Source organism: Mizuhopecten yessoensis, unplaced genomic scaffold, assembly GCF_002113885.1.
Source record: "Mizuhopecten yessoensis strain PY_sf001 unplaced genomic scaffold, ASM211388v2 scaffold716313, whole genome shotgun sequence".
Lineage (NCBI taxonomy): Eukaryota > Metazoa > Mollusca > Bivalvia > Pectinida > Pectinidae > Mizuhopecten > Mizuhopecten yessoensis.
In genome coordinates this window covers 151,036-174,485 of record NW_018480054.1, presented here as the reverse complement: position 1 = coordinate 174,485, position 23,450 = coordinate 151,036, and the positions used below count along the sequence as shown (strand labels likewise).

General features: G+C 33.8%; 1 long non-coding RNA gene across 1 annotated transcript in view; it reads right to left on the bottom strand.

Moving 5' to 3' along the window:
- Nucleotides 1-6,822: 6,822 nt before the first annotated feature.
- The window catches only part of LOC110442942, a 43,040-nt gene continuing 26,412 nt past the window's right edge, over nucleotides 6,823-23,450 (bottom strand). Inside the window, exon 2 of the long non-coding RNA XR_002462055.1 lies at nucleotides 6,823-7,335. This is a non-coding gene — a long non-coding RNA (uncharacterized LOC110442942). The remainder of the gene's footprint in view (nucleotides 7,336-23,450) is intronic.

Genomic DNA, 23,450 nt, shown 5'->3' with positions numbered 1-23,450 from the left:
CATCTTTGAAATAACAAGTATGGGTAGATGTGATAAGGGTCTGTATGAGGATCCAAATAATTACACAGACGGTTTTCTGTTTCCTTCAAATCTGTGTCTAGATAAAAATGCAGACTTACCGATATATCACTGCGACTTATATTTACCAACTTACATAAAAATGCTTTTTTAACAGTTATGTTTTTTTTTGAAACACATGTTTGAATTGATAGAATACATAACATATGTGAAGCGAAGTCGATTGAGTGTATTTAATCTTTAAATGATTGTGCTTGCTTTACTCAGCACTAACATTCACCATCGAGGTTAGGACGTCGCAGCCATGCGGGAATAGTCAAACTGTAATACGAAAGTATTTCACTAGCGTCGTACTTTGATGTTTTCTATTGTATTTCGGTATGTAGCTATGGAAAGGTACATTCAACACAGAAAAAATATGCAGCGTCATTGTCAAAGATATTTTGGGCAGCACTTCATCTTAACGTTTGTTTTAAATAATACAGGAATCGTATATTGTGCCCGTGGTTATATTACGTAAAAGTGTAAAGTGGAGAGAATATTGTCTCCGTGACATTGCCGTTAACATGAATAGGTTGTTTTCTAGAATATAACATCAATGATCAACATTGCAAGGTGGTTTTAAATCACAGTCTTTGTTTTATATAACAGTCTCATCAAAGATCAACATTGCAAGGTGGTTTTATATAACAGTCTCATCAATGGTCAATATTCATAATTTTATTTATAATTATAACAGTTTCGTCAATGAACAATATTGATGGGTTGTTTCTTATAAAAATTATGTCAATAGCAAATACTGATAGTCGGATTTATATAACAGTTCCGTCAATGATCAATATTGATGGGTTATTATATATAACGGTTTCGTCAATGATCAATATTGATAGTTGGATGTATATAACAGTTTCGTCAATGATCAATATTGATGGGTTATTTTATATAACAGTTTCGCCAATGATCAATATTGATATTTGGATTTATATAACAGTTTCGTCAATGATCAATATTGATGGGTTGTTATATATAACAGTTACATCAATGATCAATATTGATAGTTGGATGTATATAACTGATTCGTCAATGATCAATATTTATAGTTGGATTTATATAACAGTTTTGTCAATGATCAATATTGATAGTTGGATTTATATAACAGTTTCGTCAATAATCAATATTGATAGTTGGATTTATATAACAGTTTCGTCAATGATCAATATTGATGGGTTATTTTATATTTCAGTTTCGCCAATGATCAATATTGATGGGTTGTTATATATAACAGTTTTGCCAATAATCAATATTGATTGGTTGTTATATATAACAGTTACGTAAATAATCAATATTGATAGTTGGATTTATATAACAGTTTCGTCAATGATCAATATTGATGGGTTATTTTATATAACAGTTTCGCCAATGATCAATATTGATGGGTTGTTATATATAACAGTTTCGCCAGTGATCAATGTTGATAGTTGGATTTATATAACGGGTTGGTCAAGGATAAACATTGGTATACGGTTGTTATAACAGTTTCATCCATGATTAACAGTGATTGGGGATTTTCTATAACAATTTCGGCAATGATCAAAAGTGATCAATGGTTTTCCTTAATACTGTCGTCAATGAGCAAAAGTGATCAATGGTTAATCTTAATACTGTCGTCAATGATCAACAGCGTTCGATTTTGTAACATTTCAAAACATTGGCAACATTGATAGATTGTTTTCAAACACAGTTTCGTCAAAGATAGATTTAAATACTTTGGGTCAATGACCGATACTTTAAAGTGATTTTCTGTAACAGTGTTGTAAATGATCGACATCCATGGGTGTATTTCTAAAGCATTTTCAGTATCAATTTCAACATATTCTTTATATTAAATCAGTTTTCGAAAATCACGGTGGAGGTATGTAAAAGTCTAATCAATCAACAGAGAAACTGTTCATCGTCCTTAGTTTGTAAGAAATCAAAAGGTTTATTAAAGAAAGTTGAATGTTTTGTATCTCTGTCCAACCCCCCTTGTCGTGGTTCCTGTCTGTTCGAAGTCGACACTGTGTTTCTGTACAACACACGCAATTGGTGTCTTTCAGCACGGATCGACATTTCCTCCTCTACAGATACAATTGTCCACCCTTCAGGAGCTATGATGTAGTGCGAATCAGGCGTGCTGGATGTTATTCTTTATTGCGAAATAAAGCTACGACGTATCCTTAGCAACTTGAGTTGCAAAACAAACCAGAATGTTTCCTTGTTTTAGTTGTGTTGCTGCCTGTTTTAGCTGAACTTTGATATACGGTTTGGCTTCCCGCGTTAACAAATAGTCACAAGTAATACGAATTAAAGAACACCTAATCGAAAGAAGAAGAACAGTCATGCGGAAAGTCATATGATGTAAATATGTATACTGCACCATTTCGTGCATTTATTGTTCATTAGTGGTATTTGAGATAGAAAACATAAAAAAAATCAGCGTCTGAAATACCTGGCTTTAAGTGCCGTTAATTAGCACCCTCTTTGAATTTTTGTTTGGATAACGCATGGACTTTCAGATTCGAGGACAAATAAATAATATCAATATAAAACTAAAAAATCCGATAAGCAAATCAACCCCGCTTTTAACTGGAATGTAATGTATATCTATATATAAACATCTTAAACATTTATTTTTTAATAGTATATATTTGAAATATATATAGTACACCAAAATTTCAAATATACATGTAGATGGAGATATCTATTAATTAGAAACAGATCTTCCCCCTATATAGCAACAGATCTTCCCCCTATATAGCAAATACAATAACCGATTTTGATCGTACAATGTATTAAGTGATAATGTTTTAAATAATTTTAAATAATTATTACAACTCTCACTAGAAAACACATCACGATAGGAACCGTGAAATGTTTAATCGTAGATTAAAGAAAGAACCAAACCTTAATTGATAAATGAAAACAATAAAAAAAAACTGATGCCTAGAACAGGCTCTGTAGTAGTAAACAAACGGTGACGCGGATACTAGTTGAAGACTGGTATGTTACTACTGAGGATAGGGAAATATTACAATAATCGTGACTGTAATTGAGGAACTGTTATTCGTTCTTTATTCAATTTCAAGGTTAAAGAACAAAAATGTGATTCGAAACTTTTTGTGATTCAATTGATATGAATGTGAAAATATAAGATTGCATATGTATGTAAAATCCCATTTTCTAGCTTCTTATTTTCAAATCAGCTTCTTAGAAATGCAAAAATAAGTCAACTAATGTGATGTTGGTTTTTGTGTACTTATGGACTTTACTTTTCAAAAAAGCTTCTTAAGAATGCAAACACTGACCAATTGATGTGATGGTGTAAAATGTCTGAATAATTACAAGAATTGCATAGAAATATCGTGGGATTTGTAAATTGCAGTCAATTGTTCTTTCAAAATCATTGAGAAGATATTAGTTTTACAAAACAGTATTTATGTACTGGGACATGTTTGGCCATTGAAGCTTCAAGTATGGTGAATAACTCATGGTTTAAACGAATTCAGTTAAATATCGCAACTCATTCGTCAAGGGCTTTTAAAATATTAAGATTAATGTTCTATAAAAGGCTTTGTTAAACTGTTCAAAGTTTTTAGAAACAATTTTGTCATCGGAAATTTTCGAACCATCTTGTGTGTTCATTCAAAAAAATCAATGGTAATGATTTCAAATGTCAAGAACAGGAACAGTTGATACGAAACAAATGGAAAAATAACATTATAAGAGATCAAAATGATCTAAAGGATTAACAGATTTATTAGCTCCAGATCGGTTAATATTTCATGGTGTAATACAATATACCCTCACTACGTGGGAGAGGTACTAGATCATTGTTAGCTCTGTATAGAGGAGATACATGAAATTATGTTCGTAAGAAAAATCTGGTTGTCCATTCAGATACTTAATCGGGTTTTGTACATCATAAATGTAATCCATTTTGCCATGGACTGTATGCCTCAAAGTCAGAGAGGCAATATTTCTTCCAAATGAATCATCATCTGAATATTTGGGCGTAAGTTGTATGCGAGCTGTTTTATTCATGAATTTCTGTAGTATTGTGATGTTATGAATTCAAAGTGTTGTCTGTGTGTCGTAAGGAAAGATTGCATCGGTAAATGGTACATTTATCATAATTGTATAGAACGCAATGTAAGGTAAGCTTGGATGTCGCAAGCAGGTTGTGTCCGTCAAGGTCACTGACCTTCCTCATAGACAGGTTGTTTCTGTCAAGGTCATTGGCCTTCCTCACAGGCAGGTTGTGTCGGTCAAGGTCACTGACCTTCCTCACATGCAGGTTGTGTCGGTCAAGGTCATTGACCTTCCTCACACTTCACTTTCCCATAACAGTTGATTTCCATGGCTGTCATTAACTCCTTCTCATCAACGACGTTTGCATATCTCATTGACATGACTGTCAATAGCTAGCAATTGACTCGATGTTATAATAATAATACTTCGAGGTTTTTATATACCGCTTTATCAGAACCTTGTTCGTAGGTCGTCTCAAAGCGGTTCACAAACTATTATCCATGGTTATAGGGCCTTTGCAACCAGCCAATATTTTTCTCAACCCCTGGGGAGCAATTTTGGCACTCACAGCTAGCATTTTAACAATTCTAGCACTGCCCAACCACGTACTCATTTACAGCTGAGTAGACTGGAGCAAGCGGAGTGACGTATCTTATTCAATGATACAACACAGTGCTGTGATGCGACTCCAACCCAAAACCCTTCGTTCACTCGGTTATACTATAATTCCTGTGTCTCACCAAACGTTTGTAAATATACATGCTCTCAGTATTTTAATAAAAGTCCTTTTATGTTCTGTGCATCATTGATAAACCGATAGTCTCTACGCGTTCCGTGTTTTAATACAAAACCGATAGTATCTACGCGTTCCGTGTTTTAATACAAAACTGATAGTGTCTACGCGTTCCTTGTTTTAATACTTAACTGATAGTCTCTACGCGTTCCGTGTTTTAATACAATACTGATAGTCTCTACGCGTTCCGTGTTTTAATACAATACTGATAGTCTCTACGCGTTCCGTGTTTTAATACAAAGCCGATAGTCTCTACGCGTTCCGTGTTTTAATACAAAGCCGATAGTCTCTACGCGTTCCGTGTTTTAATATTAAACTGATAGTCTCTACGCTTTCCGTGTTTTAATATTAACATGATATTCCCTACGCGTTCCGTGTTTTAATACTAAACTGATAGTCTCTACGCGTTCCGTGTTTTAATACAAAACTGATAGTGTCTACGCGTTCCTTGTTTTAATACTTAACTGATAGTCTCTACGCGTTCCGTGTTTTAATACAAAACCGATAGTCTCTACGCGTTCCGTGTTTTAATACTAAACTGCTAGTCTCTACGCGTTCCGTGTTTTAATACAAAACAGATAGTCTCTACGCGTTCCGTGTTTTAATATTAAACTGATAGTCTCTACGCGTTTCGTGTTTTAATATTAAACTGATATTCTCTACGCGTTCCGTGTTTTTATACAAAACTGATAGTCTCTACGCGTTCCTTGTTTTAATACTTAACTGATAGTCTCTTCGCGTTCCGTGTTTTAATACAAAACCGATAGTCTCTACGCGTTCCGTGTTTTAATATTAAACTGATAGTCTCTAAGCTTTCCGTGTTTTAATACTAACATGATATTCCCTACGCGTTCCGTGTTTTAATACTAAACTGATAGTCTCTACGCGTTCCGTGTTTTAATACTAATATGATATTATCTACGAGTTCCGTGTTTTAATACAAAACTGATAGTCTCTACGCGTTCCGTGTTTTAATATTAACCTGATAGTCTCTACGCGTTCCGTGTTTTAATATTAAACTCATCGTCCCCAAATTTTCGGTGTCTAGATGTTTAACAAATAGTTCCCACGTGTGCTTGACTTATAGTCCCCACGTTGTCTGTGTATAGATGTTTATCTGATATTCCCAACGTTTAATGTGTCTAGATGTTTAACTAATAGTTCCCACGTGTGCTTTACTTATAGTCCCCACATTAGCTGTGTCTAGATGTTTAACTGATAGTCCCCATGTTTTCTGTGTCTAGATGTTTAACTGATAGTCCCCACGTTTTCTGTGTCTAGATGTTTAACTGTTAGTCCCCACGTTGTCTGTGTTGTATCTAGATGTTTAACGGATAGTCCCCACGTTTTCTGTGTCTAGATGTTTAACTGATAGTCCCCACGTTGTCTGTGTCTAGATATTTAACTGAAAGTCCCCACGTTTTCTGTGTCTAGATGTTTAACTGATAGGCCCCACGTTGTCTGTGTCTAGATATTTAACTGAAAGTCCCCACGTTTTCTGTGTGTCGATGTTTAATTGATAATCCCCACGTTTTCTGTGTCTAGATGTTTAACTGATAGTCCCCACGTTGTCTGTGTCTAGATATTTAACTGATAGTCCCCACGTTTTCTGTGTCTCGATGTTTAACTGATAGTCCCCACGTATTCTGTGTCTCGATGTTTAACTGATAATCCTCACGTTTTCTGTGTCTCGATGTTCAGCTGATAGTCCCCACGTTTTCTATGTCTTGATTTCATCATATTTCATTTCCCAGCACGAATATCTGATAGCCCCGACACGCGCCTATGTCAGTTAAACCTTTGATATTAAATTATCAATGGAAAAATATGACATCGTTACAAATATGTTGCCGTTAAGATTTACTCAGAAGTTGATGAAGATAATTTGTTTACTATACACATCTGATTTTGCTTTTAAACAAAGGTAAAATCACAATCAATCATTTGACGTTAGCTCTTTTTATTGACACATCTATATATAGTGAACAAATCAAAAGGATGAACAGAATATGAATCAGTTGGCATGTTACTGTCGTTAGTATTGACACATAGATACAGAACTATCGACACGCTCTTTTCATTTTTATAAATATAGATATTTCTAACAAGCTATTTCATCTGATTCATATAATATCTTACGCAATCACGTATTCGACCTGCGAAATATTTTTTCAGTGATATTTGTTTTTGTATTTTCTGTCAAACAGCCAACGTCAGCAGTTTACTTCTTCTGTATTTACAGGTTTCACTTGTGTTTATGACGTCACCTCCGTGATGTTATCACATGACTTGTGGTGTTACCCAAAGCACGTTACAACAGACCAATAACAACGTCGCTGTCGTTTCCCTCTCATTTGAACCTCGTCATCACTAGGTGGCGCCAAGCTCTTTAGCAGTAGTGTTAGTAGAGTGTTCCTTGACATAGAAGGCAGGGGGATTGAGTCATCGTATAACACCTGCAACACACAAGAAGAGATAACACATTGATTTTATTAAAATATAGCATTCGCGATATTGAAAACTCAAAACATGAACGGAGACGAAGGGGCACCAGTCATATGTTTTACCTGATACTGACCTAGCGGGGAACTTATTATATAATATTTACATTTGCATGGCATTGTCACTATATAGCCTCTTTGAAAGCTGTGTCGTTGATGGGACTTTAATTACCATGCATCACGAGACACAATTCTTAGCGTATTAATACAACACTGACCGGAACTACAATATCAAATATAAATAAACATGACGGCTGCTGAAATATCGCTGGGCATTGTGAGATTTGACAATGTCATTGTAAATGTATGTGCAAAATAAAAAATAAAATAAAAAAACACTTTTATTACAACGAAAACAAGACCAAGGTCTGCAATATCGTACAAAATGCACATCGGTTGAAATCACCAATGACGGCAATGGAAACAATGTTAACGCTCATGCAATTTATTAGAAATATCGTCTGTTACACTGCACTGATCAACAGGGGTTCGTTACAAATGTCTGAAATACACATATTCTATAGACCTACTGACACATATGTTACAGATCTACTGTTATGAGTCACAGCACACATACACATTTCAGACATTTGTAACGAACCTGTGCTCCGTCGCAAGATCACTCACTTCAAACGCTGATTTCTGACGACATGTCAAATAACGAGTCTGTTAAAGAATCTACCGACTGTTGTCGGGTTCCCATACAATCAACAAATACATTCACGCCTGTATTCTTCACAAAATGAGCAAAGAGAAAAGTTCGAATTAACTTCCAAAAATAACTCCCTCGTGGAGGTCAAGGTCGGATTTACGGTGTTCATTGTATTTGCCCATGCGCGAAACTTGTTCCGGCGAAAAATCGAAACAATTTCAAATCTAACTTTCAGCTCAGAGTTCTATTAATAAACTTAAATCACCCTATAGACATATCATACTCAATTGTATTGATACTGAATTGTGGAATAAAATTGAAGTGTTTGTTAAAATTTCAAAGTACTACTTTGTTCGCCAATCAGCATGCGACAATACGCTGTTCAAACTATTGAACGAAATTGTGTGGACTGTCGATAAGGCGGGCATTTTTAATTTTAAATATAAATTATAAGTTAAAAAAGAACATAAGAGGCAGAGAAAACTTAAATATAAGTATTGAACTGTTTTTGTATTGTATTTATGATCTATTTGAATGACACAGCTTTTTCAATTTCACATTAGTCATTATTCTTAATATTCTACAATAGATTCATTGTATGAATATGAACTTGTAGACATCAGTTAATAGTTAATCCATTAGTAGTCTCTGTTGCTGAAATCTGACGAACCTGACGGAGTTCGTTAGACCTATCGACCAGGCACCATTCTCAATCACGAAAGGGGAGGAATTCGGTTACAAACAAGCCAACTTGTGTAAGGTGTTCTCTGCTTTGCAAAGAGACTATATCGTACTAATCGTTAATATCTGGTGACTTTCTATTGTAAGCTTTGACATAGGTATACTAGGTAATATTCAATATTTCCAGAAACCGTCCACAAGGACACATTACTAGCGACAGAGGAGGTGGAAATAAACACCCGAATTCAACAACTGTTGAACAGAAGTGGGTTGTGGAAAAACCTTAATGTTTTTTTGTTTTTTTTTTAACCTAGAGGAATAATTTAATAATAAACACAGTAAGTCAAAATGAATAATACTGCATAATTAATAATTACTGGTGAATGTCTAAATTTACGTTTAGCATATACTTGACTTAATGTTGGAATTTACTTTTGTCGTTTATAGGTTAAATGCATCACGTAAAACCTTCTACATCAATTAACTGGGCCCTGCTTTGTTTTATGTATAAACATTCATCACCCGATACACACGGAGAGTTCAATGTCATTTATTTGATTGTGATACGATACAATTTACTGTTTTACTCTGTGTATCCAACAAAAAGCAAGATATAGCACTTACTACAATCGATAAAGGTCGGACATAATTTTGTGGATTCCGAGTATATTTTGATAACTAACGATAGCACCGTTATGTACTGGTAATGAAGTTAACACTTGTATAAAACGTATATTTACTCAAGTCGTAATAAGGTTATCGTTCTGGTTTTGTGAGATAATACAAAAAAGGCTCTTACGATACGTAGTAACTTCATATTAGTCATATTAACTTTATACTTCACAAAAACAGGTTTTTTTCTGGAGTATTCCCTCTATGGTACATCTATACCTACGTTTCTCTGTTTGTACTATTATATACTTATACCTCCTATTTATATTCTATTATTCATATACTGTTTATGTATTTAAGTATTATGAACCCGGATTCATAAACACATTCCGTCACCTTTTACAAATGTAGCAAGCTACATACAGGTGAAACTTGAAAGCAAACCGAAAAGTCCTTGTTTGTTTTTACCTGAAGAACATGTTAAAAGAAGCTTTTTGCTCCTGGTGTGTGTTTTTACCTGAATAACATGTTAAAAAAAGCTTTTTGCTCCAGGTTCGTGTTTTTACCTGAAGAACATGTTAAAAGAAGCTTTTTGCTCCTGCTTCGTGTTTTTACCTGAAGAACATGTTAAAAGAAGCTGTTTGCTCCTGGTGTGTGTTTTTACCTGAAGAACATGTTAAAAGAAGCTGTTTGCTCCTGGTGTGTGTTTTTACCTGAAGAACATGTTAAAAGAAGTTTTTTGCTCCTGGTGTGTTTTTACCTGAAGAACATGTTAAAAGAAGCTTTTTGCTCCTGGTGTGTGTTTTTACCTGAAGAACATGTTAAAAGAAGCTTTTTGCCCCTGGTGTGTTTTTACCTGAAGAACATGTTAAAAGACACTTTTTGCTCCTGGTGTGTGTTTTTACCTCAAGAACCTGTTAAAAGAAGCGTTTTGCCCCTTGTGTGTGTTTTTACCTGAAGAACATGTCAAAAGAAGCTTTTTGCTCCTGGTGTGTGTTTGTGTTTGTTTACCTTTTAGGTAAGCTAATCTCACATTTAAAAACAAACAATAAACGTGTAAATATTTTTTTACAACATTTTTATACCTCTAAAATATTAAAATATTCATCTATGTTTTATTATGGGTTATAGTGACATTATAATACCAGATTGCTTCATGATTAATTAACATTCGGATAATATTGGGAATATCAAAATATCATTTTCTCTTTTAAATCTAAATAATGACATTCTGTCGAGCGCTTACATCCTCGGGTTATTGTAAATTGCAAACGATTTTAGCACAGATTAGCGGATCATATGCTTTTACCAGAAGAGTTTTATTTGATTGGTAATTTAAATTACATTATCTTAAGATGTTAATTATCGTGTATCGTATTTTACTTTGGAAGGAAAATCATTTTATTAACAAGACTATTTTACATAAAAAATATACAAGTATTCCATAATCTTCACATACACCCTTGTACATAGGTTTTGGCTTAAGGAAATGAAAAAGAATAGTAATTTTCAGAACTAGTGTGATAAACGTTTCTGGTGAAATGATTTCTGTTTCAAATGTGTTTTATAGAGTATTAAACATGCGATATATAAGATGATAGTGCAGATACATTTTAAGGATGCAACTTGCCAAAGTAGATACACAATGCTATATCAAATGTGATTATCTGAAAAGTAGTCTGAAAATACAAACATAATGCTACACAGTTAAATAATATGACGTGTTACGGCTGGCCTGGCACAATCTCCATATGTCAACAAACTACCTAATTCAGGTATCACGTAAAATAAAAATATAAAATAATGCACCATAGCATTTACAATCAGGAAGATACTTCAAACTGAACATCTACACGAGGAGACAACACATTTTCTGTATGGGCCTTTAGAAAAATGAATATCTCTCGATGATACGTGTTATATATAATCTTTTAATGAAAGTTCGCTAGGTACATATGTAACAGACATACTAAATGTTAACAACAAAAACTCCCGCATTTTCTCAATCGAGGAAACAATTCGATGCAATAATTAATAACCAAACAGTAAATGATCTAGCTGTGTTAATGGCGTAAACCGTTTCCCGTTACTAGGAAGTGACATTGATAAATAATAACTATATAGGATTTTCACTCTCGTCCTCAAATATCCCCGTAATGATACCGATTGATATCGACACACCAAATAATACTTTAGTAAATAATACATAACAAAATGTGGTGACACATTCTAAAAGTGGGATTTAATTTGTCGAACCCTCTCGCTGTTTATTGCTGTTTTATTGATGGATTGATACAAACTAATGAAAAACTGAGCAATAATCGGTTAGACTGACGCATATCCTGCTCGGATGGTCAGCCTGTCAACACTATTTTGGAAAGAATTATGATTTAATTCCCGTATTTCCCACGAGTGAATAACGTATGATATTACCGGAGGTTTTTGTTTCCGTTAAGGAGTGGTTAATATACACTGTTTACGACGAACATTAAAAAGTAGGTAGCTCTATCGATTTGTAGATGTACATTTCGACTTGTTCATCACGATTTATCAATTAGACATCATGTAACGTATTACTCTACTACTACAATGTATTACAGCATCGCTGTCCTCATATATAATATAGTCACCCTATATCGCCGTAGTTTTCCAACACGGCTGTGAACATCTTAAATATCGTTACCTTGCATCGCGATACATTTACAACACCACTGTTACATGTATCATCTAAATTATAGTCACACGGTATCGTAATATTTTAAAAACTTAGTCGTTCTTATTTACCATGTTGTCACCCTGTATGTCAATACATTTACAACATACTGCATTTTTATCATTAAACATATTTTAACTTTATATCGTAACACACATACCAATGATATAGTAGCCCTGTATTGCTATACATTTACTCCATCAGAAATAGTGTTTTATTTTACTATCGTGTCATTGATAATAATTTGTTATAACAGCTCCAAACATCATCCACAGCAGCTGTTAGGGCATCACTCCTTCGGCAGTCCTAGGGGGAAATAACAAAGGCAATCGTGGGTCAGGTGAATCAGGAGAGTGGAACACAATCATAACTCGCACTCGCTAGCTGCAGCAACAGTGCATTGTTAGAAAAGACTATGACGTCATTCTTGTCTTTGTTTACTTTATTATGTATCGTACATCAGAATGTCAGAATATTAATTTTACTAATACCAACTAATAAAGATGCCGGCTGATGAAGATTCAGAGCAAGTTTCTTAATGGCCGCCATCACGACCTCATGAGGAAATATTTTATTTTGTGCGAAGTGCAGGTCGATCTGTTTGGTTATGCTGTTTTTTTGCCCTGTTTCGTTGTTTCCTCCGTGGCTCTTACTTTAAGTGTGTCACATTACTTATAATTAATGTGTATGTTATATGGCGGATATCGTAGATGAAGCAGACGTTTCATTTGCATTGTTTTTAAATGTTCATACATGAATGGAAACAGAATGAACATGTCATTAGAAACTATTTGGAAGTGACTTTTTCATTTAATTTTCAATACTAATTCAAAACAATTTTTATGCAGTCAATATACAAAGGAATTGGACCCATGAGTTACCTTTTAAAGCCCTTTCCAGAACGGTAGTCATACATTTCAGATATTGTATGTACACAGTATGTATACAGAAGATGTACAAGTGGTACCTGTTGATATTAATGGAGTATTATAAGAACCAGTTAACGGGGATATTATATATACACAAAAGAATTAATGGTTGTCTTATATTTTTTTTAGCATACATGGTTTAGTGTCTGGTATGAGGCATCCCCGATATTCCAGAGGTAACACTCACTTACGCTTTCTACACCCCTGGGATATTCCATCTCAAATTACATACGTCCCTGTACCTGACGATGTACACGAAGATACCTATAATATAAAGATATTGTAAATTCTAAATTGTCTTCGTCACAATGTCCATGGGTTGAAACTGTATCATTTGTAACTGTTACCATTCAGTCATGTATGTTGGTTATGCTGCACAAAGGCATGGGTGCCTATTACTTAATAAAGATACTATATCATGACAAAATCGAAGGCTCAGTATGCACCATCTTGTGGATGTACATCAAAACAATGTCACGGTCGCGTAACAGTAAGGAAAGTGTCTGGCTTTCTATTCGGGTGTCGCTCCTCTGTAAATGTAATATTCAAAGAACAGGTTTTTACCCGAGACCAATCAAATAGTTAGCTACGTGCCTCCAAATATGCTATGACATATTCCAGGGTTGTAGAGAGCGAAAGTTAACGTAACCCGTGGAGTATCGAGGATGGGTAAGAGGCACTGTTTCGAATTGTCGTGAAATCGTCGACTTTTATTGCTACACATATTCATTTCAGTTATCTCAAATTCGAAATAGGTAACTCGTAAGACGTAGGTCGAGGGCGGAAATATGCCACCATAAATCCCAATACGCCCCTTATTTATTATAAACCTCGTTTCCATGATATCGACAATGTAGTTAAAATACGCATATTCCGTTTGCTCCTCATTTTCCCCGCTTTATTTGGTATGCGTACGTTAGTTTTTGTAACAATGCTCCTAGACATTATGTATTTCTCGGAATAACATTAGTGATCGATGCACTTACTAAAGTCCATAATTCAATATTGTGTTTACATCAAAGTAAAATTAGAATGAAATCAAAGATAATTCTTCCCCTTTAATTTTCCTTTGTAATATACGGTTAATGCCTATGTGAATCGTAAATGTTCCATTTTAATTGTCTCATTACGTGATAACAAAATTCAAAGTGATTAACACCTGTACCAGAGTCTAATATGTCAGTAATGAATATAAATGTGGGATGTAACCTTAACCAGCACTGCCATAAACTCACCCCTCGTAAACGTTTTACCACCTCATGTCTGACAGATTGTCGCCGAGCCATTTACTAATGACCCGCTCAAACGGAAGTCTGTTCGAAACAGTATTCTAATATACTTAAATATTCGATGTCTGACGAATAAAGTCACTTTCTTTTCCGTTTGAAAGTTATATATTTGGCACCAGTCTCGAAGTTATTGCAGTGACATAGGTTGATCATGCCAATAAACGATTAAAGGGCAGACTTCCCCACGTCATTCATGTAAGTTCAACAAGCAGGGATTTATGATTTGATTTAAAAAAGGAAGACTGTCCTAATGTTATCGTTCATCTTTGACTGCAGAATTCTAGATTTCGTCAGTATTGTTAGCTTAACGACATATTCAAATTGATACAAAAAATACTGTTTTTTATGCATCTAGATGAGAGATGTCACGATAAACCTTACACCGATAAATATATAGCTGTATATCTAATATATTATATAATATCTATATTTTCAATTATAGTATATCATTTATATATTCTTGTAATATGATGTATATGTACATGTAACTGTTCTGTTTCACTGTGTCTTGATAAAGGAGCGGATCGCTCCGAAAATTTGATAACCTAAACTTGTTCACACTGTTGGAATTACTTCTTTGCCCCATAATATATTATAGATGTACATACACAGATAAGTAAAAATGTATTAAAATGTTAGCTCACAAAGCTGTAAGATGATAATACTTCATAGATTTTGGTCGTGAGAATAGATAACGTGATTATTGTTCAATGACTAGATTAGCGTACCACACACTAAGACCTAGGAACACCGTAGTTCATAGAAATGGGTGTCATATAAAAACCTTACACGGCAAGACCTTTCCTTAATTAGACAGAATGTGCTGTCATCTGGTTGACTTATTTACGATGGCAAAAAAAAAAAAATGTAGACATCAAAGCAGGAAGTAGGAACTCATGTTTTGAGAGAAATGCCCTTATCTTGTAAATTAAAACATTCAAGCAGGAAGAAGGAAGTCATACGAGAACATGTGCGCGGTCTTTTGAGAAATTAGTTACAAGAGTGCCTCGTCAATATCATTTAAGATGAAAATATTAGAAACAAACATAAAAATTTTCGTTGTATCCTTTTTCGAAAGTGGGGAAATAAAACTCAAATAGATATCGTCTTAAAACAATGATAGAGACCAGTATAATTTTACAAGTTCTCCAGAAAATAATTATCAATATATGGTTTATATAATGGACTTCTTTAACCTTTGAGCTTAGACGTGAAAAAGCAATTAAACGTTTGCGATATAGTTTACTGATTTATAACATCTATATAATGATTTTTTTCGATATATAAGGAAATTGTGTTCCTCCCCGTACATTTTCCGTTTTAGGAACTTATTCTGCAGTAATATGGAAGATCAGATAATGTAATTCAACAATTCATGAACATGTAGTTTAAACTGTCTATTCGATTACATTTATTTAAATATTCTGCAGGAAATCCAACAAAACCTTGGTTACTAGGTTGGCATTTACCATCTTCAACATTAATTTTTATTTCTGAAAAAGGTTCGATCCCATAACAAGAGTCACGGAGTAATAAAACAAGTACACACAGTGTCGCATACTGTTGAATAGATTGCCAACGATACCCTGACCACACTAAACGACACAGGACAAGTATGTCATAGTCAAGCAGTGCTGGAACACAGCGAGAAATGGTATGAATGTGTTACGTCGTTTGACTGTAACAAAGAGCCAAACTCAATGAAGAATGATACATAGCTGTTCTGGGAAAGTGAGAGAGAAAAAAAGATAATGGCAAAACCTAGACTGGGGATAGAACCGGACATATCTCGTAAATCACCCACGTGGGACCTTACGATCATATCACCACGTGTTTCATCTCTCTAACTGACCGACAGCATTATAATTTATTCATAACAGAATTACTGCCGCTCTACACAGAACATCTAACCGCAAGATCGTGCCGTTTCGCGGAGTGAAGAGATACTCTATTTGTCATTTGTCCAAATTTTGTTGATAAATCACTAAGTGCTTTTCACAGACTTCAATTTTAAATAAAATGTTTTTAGCAAACAAGGTGAAATTATGTTTAAAAGTTTAAGTATGTTATTATTAAAGCACCTTAAATAATGATGAATAGTCAGGATATTAAGAAAAGTTGAATTTGTATTCAAATTAAGGTTTGTCGATTTGTGCGTGGGATGCGGGGAATGGTGACTGTGTGCGAGATAATCTCTAGGATCAAGTTTTATTTTTACACTCGATGTGTGTTACAAAAGGTCAACATTTTAATATATATTTCAATTACATGGTGAAGTGACTACAGTTTTTTTTATACAACATGTAAATATATAATACTACAGAATAATAGCACTGCATTTATCTTATGTTGCTTAAAGCCTAATTGTTTTCTGTAGAAAACGACTTTTTTAAGTAAAACATTTAAATTACAATTAGAAATCAATCCTTTTAGCTTAAAATTGCTGGGGTTTGTAATGTAATAATTATGGATATATATTTTTCTTATTGATGATATATAAGTATTTTGGCATTTAAACAAATAATGTGGTTCATCACCTATACCTGTTTGACAAAAAGGACATATTCTATCTGATTTTGGAGTTGCATTCCAGCTCCAGTCTCTATCGGGAAATTTAGATTAGACGTGCGGAATTTACAAATAATTTTCCTATCTTTTTCATTAAGTTTTGTTAGAAATGATTCATACTGAAAGTTTGTCTTAAATATGGAGTAGAATTTACCACGAGAAGAGTTTTCTATCTCTTGGAACCATTTCTGTATAATTTGATCTTTTAACCGCTGTTTAATCACAGCTTTGAAATGATTTCTATACATAGTACATGTATTTTGAAAAATTCACAAATTGTTAAAACCTAACTTGTTTAATATATCTTTTATGTAATTATTCCATTTAAAATGCATGTGTTCATTTGATTGTAAAACATGTCATTTTATATATCAGACTAGATAACTTTCTCCCGCCAGTTAACAACTTAAACCAGAACATGAACATGCTTGTCTTGATTTCTACTGTAATTCGGAGTAGAACTTTTCACATTCATGATTCTTTTACAAAATTGCAAATGCATTCTTTCAATGGTAATAGTGTTTTCAAATCCCCATATCTCACAAGCATACAATAGGATCGGTGAAACAAGAGAATCAAATAACTTAAGTTGCAAATCAACAGACAATGGAATATTTCTTATTTTCTTGTACAATGCATATAGTGCCTTTTTACCTTGTTCAGTCATTTTTGTTTTTGCTTTACTAAATGTACCATTGCTATTAAATAATATGCCCAGATATGAATAAGAATCATTCAATTTAAACACATATTGTTGTCTGCGTTTTCTGTTTTCAAAGATGGCTACTTTCATTTTCTGTACATTAATAGTCAACTTCCAACTTCTACAATAGTTTTGAAACACATTCAGGGCATGTTGTAACCCCTTTCTACATCATTAAGATATGCAACATCATTTTGGTTTAAAAAATAGTCAAGATCATTTAGGTATAGGGAAAACAAAAATGGGGATAAATGTCCCCCCTGTTTTAATCCGACATTGCAAACGAAAAATTCCGAAATTTTATTTCCGTTTTTAACACATGACTTGGTATCAAAATTTATGCTTTGGATATCCTTAAAAACTTTTCCATTTATGTTACTTTTTACATCTTTTGCCATAATCCCACTCGCCAAACTGTGTCGAACGTTTTTTGAAAATCAACAAATGTACAGTACAGCCTTGGGCAAAATATGTGTTTATTAATGAGTGCAATATAAAATATTTTCAGTCATCGAGTAATCTGTTCTAAACCCTGCCTGAGAGGGAAAATTAGGTTAATTTCATCAGCTAATTTAGCTTATCTATTATTGATGATATGAGTAAACACTTTCCTTTCCCCAAGCAAGACACTAGAGTTATAGCTTTATAGTTGTCCGGGTCGCAAGTTTCTCCTTTATTTTTATAAAAAGTATTAATTTCTTGTTCGGGAATATATATGTTATAATCATCCCGGTCATCAGTTGAATTGTTCAGCTTTTTGAAATACTCAAAAAGTTCATTTATTGGTATGTGATCAACTTTATCCGATTTAACATTACCAGATAATCTATTTAAGAAGTTCCATAGTGTTTTGGGGTTACTATTTGCAGATTCCCTGATATCCCTTTCCATTTTATATTGATATTCATTCAAACACCTATTCATTTCTTTTCTATATTGTTTTCTCTGATTTCTCAGGTCTTTTTTGTTTATTTGATTTTTAACTAATTTATACTTACTCTTGGTCAAGTGAAACTCATTTCTCAGTTTTCTACATTTTCCAGTATACCATAGTTTATCAGTTGTAAATCTATTACTCTTGTGCATGTCTGGATATCCTCTCCCGAACGCCTTATTAGCAAACCTTGTGAAGAGGTTAGCTATTCGACTCACAATGTCGTTAAGTTCGGTTTTATTAATTTGGTCTGCGGGTTTATCATAGAGTTGATTTAATGTATCACTAATTTTGTTTACACCATCTTCATTATCGTTTTTGATTACTACTACAAATATATTAATGTTCTCACAGTTCCAGTTGACATAGGACATGCTATTAGAGCTGGAGTCACCCTGGCTGTTATTTTCATTATTAATTCTATGAAAGACGAGTTCAATACTGCAATGGACATCTGATATTAATGGGTTGAAATCAATAACTTTAAAATTCTTAACTAGTTTGAACAGATCTGAAGTTAAAGGCACACAAACAATGACAGTTGAATCATTGCAAGTAACCTTACCAACATTTTTATCATCACCTAGTCTTCCATTTGCTATATACAAATTGTTTAATTTACAGAAATCAAGGAGCTTGTATCCAAAATTATAAATTTTAGATTTACATTCACTAAACCTTTGTAGTGTTACATTATTCAACCTTAATGATTCAAAATCATACATAAACGAATAAAGATCATCATTTCTATTGATTTCAAGTATTTTTACATATCTATGTAATGTGAACTAACACGCTACGTTGAGTTCCGCGTGTAATGGCGACTGTGTTCGAGATAATCTCTATGTACTGTGAACTAACATGCTACGTTGAGTCCCGCGTGTAATGGCGACTGTGTTCGAGATAATCTCTATGTTCTGTGAACTAACACGTTACGTTGAGTCCCGCGTGTAATAGCGACTGTGTTCAAGATAATCTCTATGTATTGCGAACTAACACGCTACGTTGAGTCCCACGTGTAAATACCTGTATGCAGTGTCAAATGCGTCGCTGCGTGGAGTTTAGCATGTAATTACGTGTGCGCAGTGTTAACTGAGACGCTACTTTTATTTTGAGTGTACTTATATGTACAATTGTGTAGTGTCAAATGCGTCGCTTCATTGAAATTTGCTCGTAATTACGTGGTAACAGTGTCAACTGAGACGCTACAATGATATTTGGGTGTAAATAAGTTTGTGGTGACAGCGGAGACGCTATATGAATATTGCGCGTGTAGCCTGTGTGCGCTGTTATTTTTATTGTGGGATTCACTGTAAACCTGCGCACAATTCGACTTGTGTGTTTACATTGTTATCTGATAATGTATATCGATACGGCCTGTGATAAAGTTTGTACATAGTTTATCAGGAGATATGTGAGTAGCAAAATAGTCAACGAGGACAAATTTGAAACTCATCGTTGATGCCAAAATACGGCACCAAGTATCTGGAAGACATCAAAAGAAGAGTAAAGCTATGATCGTGAGACTGACCTGCTCACAGACACACACATAACTTGCTCGTCGTTTACAAGGAAAAACCCAAATGGTATTATATTATAGTGTTCGTCATACAATAGTATCAAGTATTTCACGTTAGTACCAATTACTGAACATAGATATATAATCTGATTATACACAACGAATACCTATTAATACACTGAAGACAAAACCAGATTTTCCGTGATTCATGCAGAACATGTGACGCCTTCTCACTATATCCCATAATATACAGACAAGATTGTCGGCAATGACCTAAAGGATATCATTATAATTAATCAGGTGATGATGATGACGATGAAAAAAATGTAAGCATAACCTAAATGATCTCCGTTAGTTAACCTTGCAAACTAGTGACAAAAAGACCGTGAACATCCTGATGCTTACAACAGGTTCTGGACAGCCTGTGATGTATGAACTCTATAAACAGTATGTTACTGCTAAGAAAGGGGATGTGAGTAGTTGTGCAAATTAAGTCATGGCATTTGTGATAGATAGGCATAAGGAATGTGAAAATGAAAGGAGGGACACGAGATTTATATCCCTGCTCAGATAGTGCTGATGAAATCTTAGCTTTCTTCGAACACAAAAACCTTTTGACAAGGTGGAATTAAAACGGTATATTTTTATTAAAATGAAATTGTTTCAAAAAGGTTTCAGTAAAGTCTTTTAAATTGACTTAGAAAGTACCTGTAACATTTTTATACGATACACAATATACGTTCATGTCAAACAATATACATTCATGTCAAACAATATACGTTCATGTCAAACAATATACGTTCATGTCAAACAATCTACGTTCATGTCAAACAATACACGTTCATGTCAAACAATATACGGTCATGTCAAACAATATACATTCATGTCAAACAATATACGTTCATGTCAAACACTATACGTTCATGTCAAACAATATACGTTCATGTCAAACAATATACGTTCATGTCAAACAATACACGTTCATGTCAAACAATATACGTTCATGTCAAACAATATACGTTCATGTCAAACAATATACGTTCATGTCAAACAATATACGTTCATGTCAAACAATATACGTTCATGTCAAACAATATACGTTCATGTCAAACAATATACGTTCATGTCAAACAATATACGTTCATGTCAAACAATATACGTTCATGTCAAACAATATACGTTCATGTCAAACACTATACGTTCATGTCAAACAATATACGTTCATGTCAAACAATATACGTTCATGTCAAAGAATACACGTTCATGTCAAACACTATACGTTCATGTCAAACACTATACGTTCATGTCAAACAATATACGTTCATGTCAAACACTATACGTTCATGTCAAACAATATACGTTCATGTCAAACAATATACGTTCATGTCAAACAATACACGTTCATGTCAAACAATATACGTTCATGTCAAACAATACACGTTCATGTCAAACAATATACGTTCATGTCAAACAATACACGTTCATGTCAAACAATATACGTTCATGTCAAACAATACACGTTCATGTCAAACAATATACGTTCATGTCAAACAATACACGTTCATGTCAAACAATATACGTTCATGTCAAACAATACACGTTCATGTCAAACAATATACGTTCATGTCAAACAATACACGTTCATGTCAAACAATATACGTTCATGTCAAACAATACACGTTCATGTCAAACAATATACGTTCATGTCAAACAATACACGTTCATGTCAAACAATATACGTTCATGTCAAACAATACACGTTCATGTCAAACACTATACGTTCATGTCAAACACTATACGTTCATGTCAAACAATATACGTTCATGTCAAACAATATACGTTCATGTCAAACAATACACGTTCATGTCAAACAATATACGTTCATGTCAAACAATACACGTTCATGTCAAACAATATACGTTCATGTCAAACAATACACGTTCATGTCAAACAATATACGTTCATGTCAAACAATACACGTTCATGTCAAACAATATACGTTCATGTCAAACAATACACGTTCATGTCAAACAATATACGTTCATGTCAAACAATACACGTTCATGTCAAACACTATACGTTCATGTCAAACACTATACGTTCATGTCAAACAATATACGTTCATGTCAAACAATATACGTTCATGTCAAACAATACACGTTCATGTCAAACAATATACGTTCATGTCAAACAATACACGTTCATGTCAAACACTATACGTTCATGTCAAACAATATACGTTCATGTCAAACAATATACGTTCATGTCAAACAATACACGTTCATGTCAAACAATATACGTTCATGTCAAACAATACACGTTCATGTCAAACAATATACGTTCATGTCAAACAATACACGTTCATGTCAAACAATATACGTTCATGTCAAACAATACACGTTCATGTCAAACAATATACGTTCATGTCAAACAATACACGTTCATGTCAAACAATATACGTTCATGTCAAACAATACACGTTCATGTCAAACAATATACGTTCATGTCAAACAATACACGTTCATGTCAAACAATATACGTTCATGTCAAACAATACACGTTCATGTCAAACAATATACGTTCATGTCAAACAATACACGTTCATGTCAAACAATATACGTTCATGTCAAACAATACACGTTCATGTCAAACAATATACGTTCATGTCAAACAATACACGTTCATGTCAAACACTATACGTTCATGTCAAACAATATACGTTCATGTCAAACAATATACGTTCATGTCAAAGAATACACGTTCATGTCAAACACTATACGTTCATGTCAAACACTATACGTTCATGTCAAACAATATACGTTCATGTCAAACAATATACGTTCATGTCAAACAATACACGTTCATGTCAAACAATATACGTTCATGTCAAACAATACACGTTCATGTCAAACAATATACGTTCATGTCAAACAATACACGTTCATGTCAAACAATATACGGTCATGTCAAACAATATACATTCATGTCAAACAATATACGTTCATGGCAAACACTATACGTTCATGTCAAACAATATACGTTCAAGTCAAAACAATACACGTTCATGTCAAACACTATACGTTCATGTCAAACAATACACATTCATGTCAAACACTATACGTTCATGTCAAACAATATACGTTCATGTCAAACAATATACGTTCATGTCAAACAATACACGTTCATGTCAAACAATATACGTTCATGTCAAACAATACACGTTCATGTCAAACAATATACGTTCATGTCAAACAATACACGTTCATGTCAAACAATATACGTTCATGTCAAACAATACACGTTCATGTCAAACAATATACGTTCATGTCAAACAATACACGTTCATGTCAAACAATATACGTTCATGTCAAACAATACACGTTCATGTCAAACAATATACGTTCATGTCAAACAATACACGTTCATGTCAAACACTATACGTTCATGTCAAACACTATACGTTCATGTCA